Genomic DNA, 17,728 nt, shown 5'->3' with positions numbered 1-17,728 from the left:
GTTCAAATGATCTACGGTAATAGAAATATGAGTTATTAACCAGCGCCCGAAGCGAGCTGTTCCACTGTATTCGGCAACTCAGATAAAGATTTTATCGCCGCGATAAAATAAACGTCTTTTTGTGCCAATAACGCGAGTGAGACGCGGAGTTTGGCGGTCGTTAAAACGCGACGCGTGCGAGATTAGCATGGATTATGATTTAATTTGTTATTGTCTGCGTCCCCACATCCTGAGTATATGTAATCGAATTGGGGAGACGTTCTATTACATATAAAGAGTGGGTAGCTAAGTTTAGTATTATTCTTGTATTATACTAACATTGTGTGGCACTTTTAGCAAAGAACAGTTGAAGAGCTAGTGAGTTAATAGATGTTGATTGTCGCACATAAACTTCCATACTAGACAAAGAGTTGTGGATATTGCTAACCTAAAAGAAATAGGGATAGACAGAGGAGTATCTAGTCCTAAAAGACCAAGAGGTGTCACTTAGAAGTGGTTTTCCATATTACTAGATAGCAACACGGTTCCACTCACGTAAACTTAGTCGGAATTGCCGACCTACCTTCCTAGTAACTTAATACGTCTCACGAAGTTTTAATAATATTATCGGTTTTCTATAGTTGTTTTTAGACCACAGTTTATAACTTTACCACATTATGTTGTATTTTAGATCTAATAATAGAACTGAAACAGTGTTTTGTAAATTCTAACAAAATTCCAAAAATGTTTCCGCAAATAAAACACATAAATATCAAACTTCCATAAAATTACACCAGTACAACGTCCAAGTAGTAAATTTCAAAATTGTACGATTCACGATCGCACCGCGTGGAATCCTAATTCATGAAATAAGCTCACGACATTATTCCTTGGGGTAGAAAGTGTCGCAACTAGTACATTGCTCGTAACCAAGATGCCTAGAATCGTTAACGCTAACGTTATGTATGAGTATGACATATCCTAGCTTGATTTATTGATATCATTCGCCTACATTTTTCTGTTTTCTATTAGCGTTATCGTTTCTGGAAAGGTTTTTTGGCTGAGGCCCCAGCTCTGTTTCGTCTACTTTTATATCATTTAACTACGATCAATTCACCTCGACATCATATTTAAACTACTAGGCGTAGCCCGCGACTTCGCCGGCAAATAAGACTTTTACGGGACAAGTCCTTGGATATACAGATAGTGTTCTAACATCGTAGTACGATAATAATAATACACAAGGTGTTAAAACTCGTCATAGTTGCCCACGTAAGTCGCGTTTCGAGATCATTCTGTGTATATCCGGTTCCAACAGGCCGGCATAATGTGTCAACTGTCGAGGGCTATCTATCGTTAGTCGACATTCTATTGGACCCCACTCTACTTAATAACTGCAGTTGGGGTCACTTTGCTATGCACGTAGAAAAATAACTATCTTTGTGCCAATTATCATTCAAATCCATTAAATGGTTTTTACGTTTTACTTCTAACAAACATTGAAACATCTTCATGAGTATTATTATTATTATTAATTTTAGTAAAATTCACCATTAAATGACAGTCATTTCGCCAGAAAGAACACAAACTTTTAAAATAAAAGTAACGTCTTGATAAAATAACATGTATGGATTTGATGTGGGCAAAGTTGGGACTTTTTCCCGACCATTATGCGTTTACAGTGGAATTTGGCAAACTTTCCTCTTCAAACAACGCCGAGTGATAAAGTTTGCGCGAGAATTCAATTAATTCTTGGATTGTGTGTGTTTTCAAATGATTTTGAAGGAGTGGAAGCATTTTACTTATTCCCAAAGTGGGTTTGTATTTTTACATAGAACGTGTCGTCTTCTGATGGTAAATGATCGATTTCTCCCAAAATACAAAGGCAATTGTACAATTTCATGTCCACCAAACTATGTTTCAGTTAAGAGGACAAATCAACAAATCAAAAAGGAAATATTAAAAATAGACATCTTTATTTACCTTTCAATAAGGTTGCAATTACTCTTGAAACAGAATTTCAGCGTGCAAAGCTTTGAATCCCATTCAGGTATTGTTCGTCAAAGCATTGTCGAGGTGTCGAAGACAACAGTTTGTGTGTGATAACGGCGGGCGGTTATCATGCTCAATTTTACTCCGCACGGAGCACCGCGTGCGAAGTAGGCCAGTGGCATTGTGCGCGAATGTAATTTGCCGGAGTGGAACTATTATGGCGGTTGGGACGGCGCGAGGGTTGTGGGGGGTCAACGTGGGTTCAAATGGAGATTTTTTTTGTATTATGATTGAATGACGAGATGAGCATTCATATGATGGCATAGCCAGTAGCAACATCATATAGAACTTTGAATTATAATGTACTGCGTGGCTCTTCACTGCGCTCGTCACCTTGAGGCGTATGATGTTAAGTCCCATAATGCTTAGTAAATACACTGCCTACAATGTCCGTAAACCGGAATACAACAGTGCATGCACAGTGCTGCTTGACAGTAAAAATAGACATTGCGCTGGTACGTACTAAGACTGCTCTTCGCTTACGAGAGACGAACATAAAGTGGGAGATTGACCATTGAGCGAGTTCAAGAGGATGTTGATTGCCGCATTTTAGGAATATGGAGAGTAGTTATTGTTAGGTTGGTTAGATAAGAGGATTGAATCGTGTAAGGGGAAGTACCATAACTTTAACATGGCCACCTCGCTCACATCTTAGAAATAAAAAGTATTTGATTGCATTACAAAACAATAGATGACATACTCGAGTCTTTAATGTTCTAAGTGGTACATAATAAGGCTACCATTTTATTGCGGTAGACATAGATAAAGATACCTACCTAAGTAGCATTGTCGAAGGGTCTATATAAGGTTCCTGTCGGCTTGCCTTTATGTAGAATTTAATTATCATTAGAATCATTTGCAGACCGCATTAATGCAAATTAGTATCTATATGTTATGTCGGGTTCCCTTTCGCCACTGCTAAGTAGACTTGGTTATTCGAAAGATCTTCCACCAAGCCTATCTATCACGTGCAATTGCTATCGAGCATGTGTCCCCATACAACGTGACCTGTTCCGTACCTGTGCCGCTGTAAGCTGGCCGCCCGCAGCATGACCTTCCAAATAATTCTGATCATTTTTATTATACCTGACCTCCTCCCGCCACGTTTACTACCAACCCTTGACACACCCTTATTCACTTTGTCACATGGACCCGTGATTGTGTAGTTTATGAGTTATAAACTTTGGTGAGCTTAATTAGAATTTTTAGGTGCGGGAGCTGGAGTTTTTATTATTGTTTACTTTTGACTGTACGTGCAAACATTACTTTCATAATTAATTCTCAATCATATTTTATTGATGTAATGAAATATGACTAATTAGTTTAATGTAAGTAAACAATGATTGAATTTTTAAATATAGGCTGGTTAATTTTATTACATAACATATAACCAGCCAGTGCGCATGACACAAAAATGGCTAGTTCAACAAAAACATATTTTTATCTGGACATTTCTGTGACCTGTCATCATTTTGTATCAAGGCACTTTTTAGTTCATTAATCATTTATTTCAAAAAGATGACTGGAAACCTTTCTAATGGAACTACAATTAAATATATGGTTTAATTTCAAAACACGTGATCTAATAATTCATTTACAACTTGATTTGACAAAACAGAAAGAAATTCGAATCATCTTCAATTCATCTTTATTCTAAGTTCAAATGTGTTTTTATTTAGTAACCTTGTTACCACTCTAGAGTCAACAGCCATTAGTTCTAGCACTCGTATACACTCGTACATATTAAGATTAGTGTTAATCCCAAAGTAGTGGAAGATTGATCGTGGGCGGCGCCGGCGGCGGTGAGAGCTAATTTTTTAGAGCACCCTACTCATTGACTTTCCACGAAGGCTGATATGGATGGATACAAAGATGTGTGGATGTATGGAAAGGATGTTATTTAATTTATTATTTGATAAACCTTGATACAATTCTTTTCAAGTGTAAAATATTTTCTAAGATAGGGCTCTAAATGGTTAGTTAATTTGACGATGTTTTACCCGAAAAATTGTACAGTGGGCTGTTTTGTTGTTCTGTGTTTGCCTTTTTAGAAAAAAAACACAAAGTTCGGGAGCCAGAGCGAAAGCAATTGTGTGATAATAGTCACATATTTATTTTAATTTTATCACCAAGCGATAGAGTATCAGACTCAGAGTCTAAACAAGTTGCCTTGAAACCGATGACATGATCATTCCATGAATGTTACCTTCCATATTCTCATTGATGAAATGAAACTTTAATTGGAATTTGTTCTGATATACAGCTGACTTATAGCTAAACTTATTCTTACTAAACAGCTATATTAAGAAATTTCTGACACTTCCAGTAACTCCGAGAGTAGTTCTGCGCGCAAACCCTTTCGAATAAATTTGCTTATATACGGACGCGGTATCACTAATTTTTTGCCCTTGTAACTGTATTTAGGCTCTAAACAAACTGCCTAGGTTTACTATTTCGTCTGCTTGACAGGCCATTAGCTACGCCTATATATTAATAACACAGTAGGGAACCTGTTTGCAGTATTTTGTGAGTAGTTTCATTAACTGTTATGTTTTTGTTTTGACCTAAAAACCTACATTTTGAAAGCGTTACGCGAGTACTTTAATTTTGCTTTTAGCTATGTTTTTAGGTTTCTAATTTGATGATTAATACTGCGTTTGTTTATAGTTTTTTCGTGCGGATTCATTCGAATTTTAGTCAATAAAGGATTATAAATAAACCAAAATAAATTACGGTATATGTTAAGGCATATTGCAGCTTTTTACTAGAGAATGAAATTTTTTTTACAATGGCTTTAATAATTTTAAATAAAAGTCTTATATTAATAACAAGATTTTCATTTTGTTTTTCTGGTAAAACATTTCACAGCGTCTGCGCGCTGCTTTTGTTTTCTAATTGGTGTTAGTTCTGGTTAGACAAGTCTATTGGCATTATATTATTAACCCAGTCACCATTCAATTGTTTAGAAAACACAATATTAATTCGTGTTATTTTAACAAACAATATGAACTCCGATAAAACTGAATAATTAGTTGTTTCACAAGTAGTACGCCCTGACGTGTGCTAATGAGTCGGTGAAACTAAATACGAGCCGCAAATAAGTATTACATTACAAATGGGGGTTCATTTTCTCCATGTTTTTAACTTTAATACTGAATTTATGTAGAGAATTTATAATTTCAGAAGAGATTCCTTAAATTTTGTATTGGTAATAAACAGAACAGTGTCGTGGTAAGTTCACATGCCTTTTTGAACATCAAATTCCCTAAGAAATTATCCCTAAGAAAGATCAAATAGCAATTAGAAGTTAGTTGCGTAGTAAAAAAGCGGTGAGCGGTCTTTAGGGGGTTGGAAACTGGCCCACCTCGTGGCAAATAACAGCCAAAATGGATGGTACCAAAATATATGGAAAATTGTAGAAAATTCTAGTTATTAATAAGTATCTATCATACACTTTCGCTATATCTCCTTTTAAATTGAAACACATGTGTTTCATAACATTAATTCGGTGAGATACTATTCATATCTACCGTGACGTCAGCCTTGCTTATGTTATTGTGTCAAAATCATTATACACCTAATTACATATAATATAAAATTCTGGGCTCCATGCAAATTCACTCGTATAGATCCCTTGTAGCGTATAGTATGAAGATATGTAGTATAACATAATATGTTTGACTATTCGGTTACTGACTCGGTGGTGTAGTTGTATTACGATTGGACTGAAGTGCTAAGGTACCGGGTGCGATCCTCGGGTCCGGGAAAGTGATATAAGGTTTTTCTACTGAGTATAGACATGGAATCTGGAATTAGTGTCCGAAATGGCGAAATTGCCCTTATCACGTAGTGGAATGGTATATGCACGTTGAAGTGTGCACCGGTTGCGCCTCTGCCAACCCTTTTGGGGATAGAAGGCTTGAGATACAAGAAATACCTTATTAACTATATTTAAGTACTTGAAAAATTATTAACCCTCATCGCCTCGCAACATGTTAAAAACATCCACCGAAGTTACCATACTACATATCTTCATACTATACGCTACAAGGGATCTATACGAGTGAATTTGCATGGAGCCCAGAATTTTATCGGGCCGCAAAGCCGTTTATTGTTAGGACAAAGCGTATCATTTTTGATTCATAAAACTTTAGTTTTGCGCTCTGAATAACATCGGAATTTCTGGGTCCGCGGCGAGAGACTGTTTATTTGAATAAAAAGGGGATTTTTCGTTACAATGTTTTTAAGGGAATATGGTAATGGATATGAATCTAATTTATTTTTTTTAACGCTATTATTAAAAGATATGTATGATGATTTTGTCATATTATGTTATATAAAAAAAAATTATTGCACTGGCAATATTTTGCATGCGAATTTGCTTGCTTGTTTAAGCACTATAGCCATTAATTGGTCATAAATAAGCCGGCTAGTTTATCGTACTAGTGTGTTTAAAATCTGATGTGAATTGGGAGCTAGTTACTGCATTTTCTACGATAATTCGATTTCGACTTCTTTACTAGTCCTTCTTCCTTCTACTAAAGGTCGATTACCCGTCAGCAATTTGACCATTCCTAACCGATTCCACAAGCAGACGTTCCAATGCTTACAATGAATCTAATTTTACAATAAACTAACAAATATATTTTAATCGAAGCGGCGATACTTTAGTTGGACTTTGTGAATTATCGCTTGCTTTAACGGTGAAAGAAAACGTCATGAGGTAACCTGCATACTGCGTGCCCAGCAGTGGGACAGTATATAATACAGGGCTGCCATTATTATATTAAAATCTTAAATACAGCTCAATTACCCTGTCCATTATAACTAGGGTAAGAATCTGGCACATGACAATCTGTTAGCTCAGTACTAAGGCACGTTAGCACAATACGTCCCGAGTGACAGCCGAAGCACAAGCATTATACTTAATAGGATTTGTATACTAAATATCCGGGTCGGGGAAGTAACGTGACGAAGCGATGTGGCTGTAGGGATGGGACATCGTATCGATATAATGTTTTATATAACTGAATAATATGGCGTTGAATTGATGGTCACAGGTATACAATATTAAGGATGTTCTTCATACATCTTACGTTTTATCCAGATTTTAAGACACTGTGAACTTATTCGGCATAGATTGGACCGTCAACAGCTAAAAAAATAGGTAAATATTGAAATATAAAAAGTAGGTGGATATTGAAATTGACTTTTCGGACGACCAACACCTCAGTCCGCTTAGTGAACATAAAGGCTGCAAAGTCTTCGAAATGTGGGAAAAAAATTGCGCCGATTATGCCGAAGCCTACATAACCCCTATCCTATCTCTATTATCAGCCGGGAATAATTAAAAAAACCGGCGGTAAAATCAGAAAATTAATATTGTTTCGATTATGTTAGAGACACCTATCTAAGTTATCACAAACACAACAAAAACACTAAAGGTGGCGTAAAATATTGATTTTGCCTTAGTGTCCAATATGGCGGTGGTTTCGCCTCTGATCACAGCATTGGACGAAACACCCTTGTCAAAAACTGGGTGCTCAGGTTAGACCTTTGCCTACCCTTTGGGGATAAAGACGTGATGTGTCTGTAATAGTTCAGTGCCACGCAAAGTTTGGTAAATCAAAGTTGGCGGCTTACCTGCTATATAGGTCAAACATGGCGGTTACTGTGAAGCGTTAGACTCGCTCCTCTCATCCATTAGAATAAAGCAAAAAAATTCTAACTCACAATAAAAACCAACGAGAACGGAATACTAAGTTTCTTTTAAAATATATAAATTTTCAAAGCACCGGCAGAATTAACAGATTCAAACAAATCTCGCAAAACTGTTGCGCAACAATGCAATGAAACATTTTAAAACTCTTGCTAAAAGTTCTTTATTCTGTTTGTATCTCGCTTGTTACTTATCAAATCTACATTTTTTTCCGTGAGACTGAGCATGGTGTGTGACTGGTACGTTTTTGTAGTAATTGTGTCTTGATGTGGTTGGGCTATGAACTGTAAAGTTTAAGCATATTTTTATTATAGGCAACGATAATCCTTGTTTTCGAAAAATACTAGATCTCATCGAAACTGGATTTTATACCCATTATCACAATAGTCTCGTCTCCTATCACATCAGAGAAAGGATGAATATTATGCTTGGCTTTGGTGTATGCTAGTTGCATATCTGCCTACTTTATCCTAAATAAATGCGTGAGCTTTATTATATTTTATAATCATATAAAAAAAAAACATATAAGGGAAGATTTTTATTAATGATTCATTCGATATAGTGCAAAGTAAACTAAATAAAATTAATATTTCTCCCTAGTTTATATTAAAGATACTTTCAAAATAAAGTAAGTAAGCCATTCAGATTATGTTTGTTATTAATTTTATGATGCCATTATTTACTGAGAATTATTGTCGTGTCGTAGAATAGGGTGAAATATGTTTTGAGTTCTATTATAGCTCGTGGAAGTGGGAAGAAAGTTCGATTTTTTTTTCCAATATCAAAAAAGTAATATTTATAAATGACGGAGGTCACTCTCGGCTATGCCTTTTTGTGAAGTAACGGAAAAAAATATTATTATAAAATAAGTTTTAATGTAATTTATCGATATCCAATATTTCTTCGTTCAGTTCTCATCACTAGTGATTGAGACATTTCCGTTTCCGCCACGAAGTATACGATACCATCAAAATGTGTAGGAAGCACCATTACCCACAAACTGCTGCGCCAGTTATTTTTTACCTGTCTCTCACTATCGATTGAATACTGCAGTAATACTACATTTAAGGTAACCCTAAAAATTAATACCTATTTTTAAAGGTAGTCACTAATCAAAATGTCTTCACATCTTGGTTTTATTCAGAAACTAGCTTTTGCACGCAGCTCTGTAAACGTAAAAAAAATCCGGAATAAAAGTCCCGTTTTATATTTTCCCGGGACAAAATGGAGAGAGAAAAATAAAAAAAAAATGGCTTCCGTTGCTCTATTAAAGACTACCAGAATTAGTTTTTCTTCAATATCCATACACAGACTTCGGCCTGTTAAAACTTTATTATATATGTAAATAAACGCTTTAATTCACTTCCAGGAAAACCAAATTACATACAATAAACACGTAACATACACCGAAGTGTGAACCGACATCTCATTAAAAAAATATAAGTTAAAACGTTAACTTTTTAACCGGCGGGTTTAGTCCAAAATGGGTCCGCATTAAGAATCATGGGGATAAATAATTGAGTATTTTCGGCAAACAGTAAACCTGTAGGAAGGTTCTTTCTGGCTCGTGTATTATTCACGTGTGCGGCCCGAGATCGAACCTGCTATTCCCGACAATCGAGCAAATATTACCGACGACAGGGACATCTTGCCTGCTAAAATAGTAGGGACGTCAAACGCACGTGAGCCTTGTGCTGGCGGCTGCGATCTATGTTTCTTATTCTTAAATTATGTAGTTTGCGCACAGGGTCAGGTCGGCATAGTGATATAAATACCTTATCTATCTTATTAGTGCCTAGTTTTAAGACAAAGAATATAGGGTACTGGAAAGTGTTAACAGAGTTCTTTTGTATTCAAAATATAGAATATGTTAATTAAATGATACTGTTAACAAAAATCTACACTGGGTTGTTTATTTAATAAAAACACAATTGCAATTAAGGTAGGTTATTTTTGATTTCTTAAAAGAATAATATTAGAATATTATTAAAACTTACGCGAGACATATTCAATTAGTCAAAAACTACTCTCTACTCGTATAGTTCGACTAACCTTAAAATAATTTATAAATAAATTAAAATATAAATAGTGCAACTATGGCACAACGCACACGGTTCCACTAGTTATTCCTCTGAGAGTCCCAACCGTTCTTTAAATATGTGACGACAGGACTGCGGTTGACCTTTTGCCTTTTTTATACAACTTAATGACGAGATAGCTCGCTTGTCAGGAAATCGTCACGCTGTACCACATACACAGTAGAGACGTCGCTCAAGACTGAGTTACAAAGACCGATTTACGATAATAATACCAAACAATACTGTTTCTATCGCCATATAGGAGTGTGAATGTATTGTTGTGGGGTAACTTTAAAGGCATTAAGTACTCAAGGATCTATATAATAAATAATAACCTATATAACTTGGTAAATTGCTCGTTAATAATTATAATAATATAATAATATCAGCCTTGTATTATATACTTGCCCACTGCTGAGCACGAGCCTCCTCTACTACTGAGAGGGATTAGGCCTTAGTCCACCACGCTGGCCTAGAGCGGATTGGTAGACTTCACACACCTTCGAAATTCCTATAGAGAACTTCTTAGATGTGCAGGTTTCCTCACGATGTTTTCCTTCACCATTGCAGCGAACGATAAATTCACGACGAATACACACATGATTTTTTAGAAAAGTCAGAGGTGTGTGCCCTTGGGATTTGTACCTGCGGACATTCGTCTTGGCAGTCCGTTCCACACCCAACTAGGCTATCGCCGCTTTTTTGCTCGTTGCTTAGTTAGTTAATATGTATTGGAAATTATTCTTATTCTTAGCTACAGTTTGCACAGTTTTTAGATTATTTTTATGTGAGTAAGTTTCGCTAAATATATGTTGGTTAACATGTTACGTGAACGTCTCTAAATTATATTGTGTTTAATTTTCTGCGTTTAAGTCACTTTTAGATTAAATTATGTGCATGTTGAGTTTTCCTAACCTGGGCTTGCATTGTAGCTATAAGTTATAATATTTAAATTATTGTAATCTTAGTGTTAAGTCTGCTGGAAAACCTAATAAATAAATAAATTATACAAGTTTTGTATATACTGCAGAGTGCTGCGCATGGACCATCTCTACCCACTATTGAGAGAACCACTGTTGGGTTGTTGCGTGTCATATTAACCAAATTAAGTACCTATATAATAAACAATTATACGGGCCTTGTATATACTGCCCCCTGCTGAGCATGGGTCATCTCTACTACTGAGAGATCCACTGTTGATACAGTGCGGGTAGATAGATCGTATATACCTTTTAAACGCTAATGGAGAATTCTCGGTTTAGTACGAAATTATAAGACCACTATAATACCCACTCCAATATTCGCAAATCGGAATACAATATTGCTTGTAAGCTGCTCTTTTGTGAAATAAATAGATAATGCTTTAGTATCCAAACGGACTCGCCAATAAGAGTGCTTCCATATAATATCTAATTATATATCCACAATCTTTGGATATCGTAAAATATTAATAGGAATTATGACTCAATGACACAATTAATAATTGGACGATCATATTTGACATGTTGACGAAAAGATGCTTTAGTTGCGAAGTTGTAATCCTGTACGATTGCAATGTTGAGGGTCTGGAGTTCGATCCCCGGGTCAGGCAAATTGATTAGGGTTTTCTACTCAGTACCAGCTCGGAGACTGAAATTTACGCCCGATATAGCGATAGGCTCGCTCCCTATCACATCATGGGACGGAATACACACCGCGGAAAGTGCACCAGTTGCGTCTCTACTTATCCCTTCGGGGATTAAGGCGTGACTGTGATGAAAAGATCACGTGTTTCCTTCTTCATACAATTCGAGGTCTTTAAAGCACAGTGCGAAGAAGTATTGAAGGCAGCCGACATAACTTTGTCGACCATTAAGGGATATTTGACATGCTGGTAGACACGTTTAGAGGTCCATTTCAATGACATCAGGTGCATTCACTTTACTGTGTCTTCAATTAAAAAAATCTATGAAAACCTAATGTAGCTGAACCAGCAGTAAAAGTAATCCCTCCCTTGACTGTTATTCATTAAAACTAACCTCAAATATGTCCGTTTGACATTCGCGTGCGAGTCGAGTGTCACGTGATAAGGTCACGTGTCAGCGGTGTCCGTCTGGTTTCAATGGGGTTCACACGATGTATTATACGATTTATGGTTTGATTTGAGGCACGATTTATCTATAATGTAATTTGGAAGGACGAAACAAAGTCAATGAAGACGCCATTTAGAGATGGTCCTAATATAAATGGGACAGTTTGTAAAGATGTTTTTAATACGGCACGTTTAAATCACTAAACGGATTTTGGTGGAATTTTCCAAACAGATAAATAATTTTATCGTTCATTTAAAAATACCGAGGAACTTTGCATACCTAAGAGTTATTTATGAGAATCTAAAAGTACGTGATTTAACCGTTCGGCGAGACTTCAAAATCAACTCTTTATTTTGTTGGAGGTGTGTATCTCTTGCATTTATATTATATAGGAAAATAGGGTGCGATAATGTCACTCTCAATAATCTAAATCTTAATATCTATTATAATATAAAGTTGAACTGAAAACTGAAAACTGTTTTATATTTTACCCCTAAAAACTCCAACTATAGCTCTGATTACTAAAATAGCTAGTTATTTTTTCGGGAATGAAATTTCACACGAGTAGAGTTGAGAGTAACATTTAATGTTATAAATAAAATTTGCAGAACTCGCTATTATATAACAGTGTGAAAAGTTGTCGGAACCTTTTATTTGGTTATTCATCTACAAAATATTATTATGGCCAGGTATTTATTGTTAATAAAATAATATAATATCATAATATTGTTAGCATAGAACATTTTAGTGAGGGTATTTGTAACACTTTTTGCTATAAAAACACTGAGCGTTTGACAGACCGGGCTAGTTGGTTGTTGACAGTCGTACCAGTCGGTTGGTTGGTGAGATATTTGCCGAAAGTATTTCTGTAGTCAGTGATATTTCTTTTATTTTAATTAGAATCGTGACAGTTTTCTAACAATATTATAATATCTCTCTGTATTATATACTGTCTCACTATTAGGCACGGGCCTACGGTACTACTGAGAGGGATTAGGCCATAGTCGACTACGCTGGTCGAATGCAGATTGGCAGACTTCACATATCCTAAAAATTCCTATTGAGAACTTCTCAGGTATGCAGGTTTCCTCACGATATTTGCCTTCACCGATAAAACAAGCGCTTATTTACAAAAAATTACACACATAATTTTAGATCAGTCAGAGACGCGTGTCTTTAGCTTTTGAACTTGCGGACATTTGTCTCGGCAGTCGACACCATTCCCAACTAGGCTATCACAACTCATTGTGTTCACTGTTGTAATAAAAATATTTTAAAATTGTATATTATAAGCTAGTTATGCCCCTTGTTAGCCCACCAACATCTTCCTGAGCACATATCCTTTGAAGTGATAAGGCGCCTCGTATTGGAGCCAAATTTAAATGTAAGGCAACTTACAATACCTATTCCATATAACCATTGTTAAAAAAGAAGCAGAAACAACATAATGAATATTCAATATAACCAAACCCAAAGGAGAGTTAATTTTTAAATAGTATTCGAAAATTAAGTAGTTTATAGGTAGTAAAATTTAGTTTCCATACAATTTATGTTTATATAACTCAATTAAGTATAAACAGATGTTTATATTGTTAATTGTTTTTTGTAGAGTCGTTTCCATAGTATAATTTCAATTAGGGCATAGGTTTAAGGAATACAGTCTAGTCTTAATGTAATTTAGTGCTTAAGTATTCTTTATAATGATTGTGTTCTGTGTTATGCTTTTTGTTAAATAATATAAAACAAAAAAAACTACATATTCTATACATAGTCATGCTGACATTGCATTATTAAACGAAACCACATAATTATCTTCTTGTAAATAACACTTTACAGGTAGTTACTCGAACTGTAGATGTAAAACAAAGTGTAAGTTTCGAATAAAATAAATATGAATAAAAAGTTATTTAATTTTACACGCTGTAATGCCACTATTATTACTCAAAGAGAATTCGTAAGAGTAGCGACATCACACTATCAGTCAGAAATACTCCCACACACATAACATATTCGCACTAAACTAAAAAATAGAGAAAAGTAGAACTGAGATATTTGGTGAAAATATATCTTATTCATGGATACTTTTGGCACAGTTACCTAAAGCGAAGAAGAGTACATGGTTTCGGTTATTTATGCAATGTGTAATTGACCCTGTATAATTAATTTTAGTCACACAATCTTAGAATACACCGTCTGATTTTGAAATGCAATTCACTATTGCAAGCAACTATAGCCCGTATTTCCACGTGTCACTATCCAATCGGATGAGAAATATATGAACTCCTCCCACAAAAGCAAATTGCAGCTCAACAGCACCGCACTATATTTCGCCACTAGCTCATTCGAGGTGTCCATTCCTTATCCGCCTGAGTCGCAGTTTGCAAGTCTATCTCAATCGTCACATCTCGTACGAAATCTCTTTACATCTTCGCAACGAGGACATAAACTAGTGTTACTAAACGTTTTTGATTACTTGAAGTGCTGTGAACTGATTGATAAATGATAAACTAGGCTTTTGGAAGTATATAGGTAAAACTTTTGGTATTTTCTTTTGATTCGATCTTAAAACTTTTGGTAATTACCTTGCACGTGTGTTTTCTGTCTATAATATGACGACATTTATATTACTGTTTGTCGACTTAGGTCTGTAGTAAATTAGAAATAATAATATTATGTCCTTTCATGGATTAAGTTTATTCCGGACTAAGGTTTATTCAAATCGAGAAGATTAGGCTTAAAATGTAACGGAAAAATCTATTTTCGCATTTATGTTGTATGAATTACACAAATACACATCACGCATTTATCCCCAAAAGGGTATGCAGAAGCGCAACCAGGACACCCACTTTTCGCCAAGTGTGTTTCTTCTCATGATGTGTTCGGGAGCCAGCTTATCACCATATTGGGCACAAATTCCAGACTCCGGATTAACACTAAGCAGAAAACCCCAAATATCATTTTCCCGGCCCGGAATTCGAAGCCAAGACCTCAGAGCGCTGTCGTACCGCGCATGCAGTACAACTACGCCACCGAGGCATTCTGTTGTACGAATTATTATTAAAAACAAGAAACAAAAATTTAAAATTGTTGACAGATATACATCCATATTTAACTAAATAGCCGCGGGCTGTCACCTAATAAAAGCATGTGTAAAACGATATGAAAGATGCGGCCATTGCAAACACGGCGCGGTTCTGTTGCTTTAATTTCTCATTCAACGCTCCGGTATCTATGTTTGCATCCTATTTAAAACTCCCTCGGACTGTCAAAAGGAGTCAAAGAAAGCCTATCTCTTCCGTTTACACGTTTGCTCGCTTATTTCGCTGTGTATGAATGTGTAGGGTTGTCGCGGAAGCTCTGGGGAAAGGATTTTTTTCAGTTTTTAAAAGTATTTTAGTTTTATCAATTATTTTTTAATGTAAATATGATTTAAATTAAATGTAAAAAATACAGGTCTAGCGGCTACCTAAACTATGGTTTCTATGACTCTAGATTCGATTCACAGAGCGGGTATTCCTGTGTCTTTAGAGTCGATAATCACGCGCTGTTGCTCGGGTTGGGTAGCACGGCTATCATAGGACGGGAACAATCTTCTGGACTTGTTGCTTCTACTCCAATCTATACTTATGTTATCAAGGGGAAAAGTTTGTCAATTTGTTTAGTCTGTAGGAGTCCATCACTGGAACTACTAAACCGACTTTGACTAATTTTACTAATAGAAAGCTATATTACTCTTAAGTGCTAGACGTTTTTTATCTTGGGAAAATATTGAAAGCTTGTATGTAATATAGGTATGAACTTATTTAATTATAGAAATAAGATAATAATACTTAAGCGTACTACAGAAAGTACAAAATTGGAAGGTAAATTCTAACTGTGTGTAACATAGAGATGTCATGATATTCCGTGGGTAAAATAGGGCTGGCAGAGATAATTTACAGGGCATTTTATGGAAAAGGTGTTATTTCAGATTATTTGAAATTAGTAGATACGGTTTTGATTTTTTTATAGCCGAACAAGCAATTATGTCCTTGTATGGGATGTGATGACTAGCAATCTCTAATACCCACACAGCGAATTTAGTACCCCTATTGACAAACTATATTTCGTAGACTCGTAGTGCGCCCAAACCCATTCGCGTTCCGGGATTAGTCTGCGTATACGGTTCCCACAGGCCGGCATAGTTGTGTCGACTGTCGATGGGTAATCATCTTTTGTGTGTGGACATTTTATTGGATACTCCACTTACTATCGGGCAGTGGTGTCTCTTTGTTGTACATGTAAAAAAACAACGCATAGGGTTGGCTGTTTCATAGTTTGCCTTGACTTTATTTATATTACAGCTAATGGAAGTAAAATCCTATCTTAATATTAACTAATCACAGCGGCTAATTCTATCGTATATGTACTGCGAAAGTTTTCATGCCGAAAGTACTAACAGACTTTTTATCATAGCATTCTCTACTAAGAAACTTTTGGGAATGCGGGCGTATTTCTGGATGCGGTGGGAATCTATAAGGAATAGGGATTAGAAAAACTAGGGCAGATGGGATAAATGTTAGGCTGTAAAAATCTACTACTATCAATGGCTCTACGTATTATAAAATAGGAGAAATCCGATTATGTTTTTAGGTTACTTCTTGCCCTTCAAAAGTAACAGTGTGATGATAGGTAATAATAATATTTGGCGTTCCATATAACACAAAAATACTTTCGTTAGATGTTCGTCATATAAGACATACTTGCATAGTATCACGTCTCTATCCCATAGGGGTAGGCAGAGACAATAGATTACCATTTTGCACGATTCTGGCATACTTCTCTCACTTTCTCCACCTCCATCAATCTTTTCAAGCATTCCCGCCGGTCTAGGGTACTTTTAACCTGGTATTTACTGAGAATTTAAAAATACGGCACAATATTAATATACCACACTATCATAGAAGATCGATGTCGTTTAGAATTATTTAGTACAGTTATTATTTACTTAGCAAAAATGTAGCTAAGATTTTCGCTTCGTACGGTATAACCGCCTCTAGTTTTAAAATACGGCTAACTTAACGAGTAATATCTTTATAATAGTATCATAATATTTCAATTACGTAGAAGTTTCTTGGAGATTTTTCAAAACTCTTTATTAATGGAGTTCAAAATCTAATAAATCTAAATACATTTAAAAGATTTACAGTATAATAACGGAATTTTCACTTCGAGCCTGAAACTTTCATAAACCTTGGATATAAATAAATATATTTAACAGTTAATCTACTGTGGACAATTCGGTCATAATTATAAGTTTTTAATCTTTTTATGTAGTATCGTTACATTTCTTAATTTTTGAAATCAGAATTAATAATAATACTTTATTGCAGACCCATTATAATTTTAAAAGATCAGTTTTTTTGAGTATAATGTTTTTTTAAGGTATATGTTTTCATTCCTACAACTGGCTGATGACAACTCTACAAAATATATTCCTATACGCGAGGTTTGCCAGCCTCCTCTATTCTCATATGATCTCTATTTGATTTACCTTTTATCTGCCGGCGAGTGTTGCATCCAGAATCTTTGTCCCGTACGTCATTAGTACGAGTCGTTGTGTAATCATAAAAATTTCATTTATCAATCTTAAACCACGGTCAGCAGGACCCCTAGACATAGAGTAGGAATTCGGGTAGAGAAATGTTTGGTGTTATTTTGGTACTAACTATAAGGAGGGCTTAACAAACAATCTCTTCTCATAATCTTCTGATAATCTTTTCGTCTTAGCTGGCAGTAAGATGTTCACAAATAACTCTTTCCGTGGTCTACTACTCGACGCTTTGCAT

This window comes from Manduca sexta, chromosome 23 (assembly GCF_014839805.1).
Source record: "Manduca sexta isolate Smith_Timp_Sample1 chromosome 23, JHU_Msex_v1.0, whole genome shotgun sequence".
Classification (NCBI taxonomy): domain Eukaryota; kingdom Metazoa; phylum Arthropoda; class Insecta; order Lepidoptera; family Sphingidae; genus Manduca; species Manduca sexta.
Note: the sequence above shows the minus strand (reverse complement) of the source record.